This window comes from Nanorana parkeri, unplaced genomic scaffold (genome assembly GCF_000935625.1).
Source record: "Nanorana parkeri isolate BGI_ZX_2015 unplaced genomic scaffold, ASM93562v1 scaffold780, whole genome shotgun sequence".
NCBI classification, from domain to species: Eukaryota; Metazoa; Chordata; class Amphibia; order Anura; family Dicroglossidae; genus Nanorana; species Nanorana parkeri.
The window spans coordinates 580974-581599 of NW_017307048.1; positions in this window are offsets into that span (position 1 = coordinate 580974).

A 626-nucleotide genomic window follows, 5' to 3' on the forward strand; every position below is an offset into this window, starting at 1 on the left:
GTGGTAGGAGTAGTCCCTAGTGTCAGGGTGGTGAATGCGCCATATGTCTGACAGCTGGTGGGCGTGGAGGCATTCTTTGAGGCGTCTCAGCGCCGCAAAGGGTAGGTGGGAGGCCTGGTTCGTGGAGTCCGCTACCGGGTCTAAGTGTAGATTAAAGTCCCCCCCCGATCACGAGCATGCCCTCACGGAAGTCATCCATTTGCAGCAGGACCCATTCCAAAAATGTCACCTGACCCTGGTTGGGGGCGTAGATGTTCACAAAGGTCATCGTGTGGTCGCCCACCTTGCCCTTCACCATCAAAAGGCCCTCCTCTCCCGAGGACATGTCAATTAGTTGCCACTGCACTGAGCGATTATTCAATATACTGACTCCCCTCGACTTTTTGTCGGGGGAGAGACTGTGATACGTTATCGGAAAGTGTCGGTCTCAGAATGAGGGAGCCCGCCCCTCAGTGAAATGAGTCTCCTGGAGGAAGCCCACCTGTATTCTTTGTCTGTGTAGGTCCGTGAGCACCATCCTCCGCTTCTCCGGTACGTTGAGACCTCTGACATTGAGCGACAGGATCCTGAGTGGAGACATGCTGAAGGATCAAGGGAGGGGGATAGGAGGGTAGGGAATAGACTTA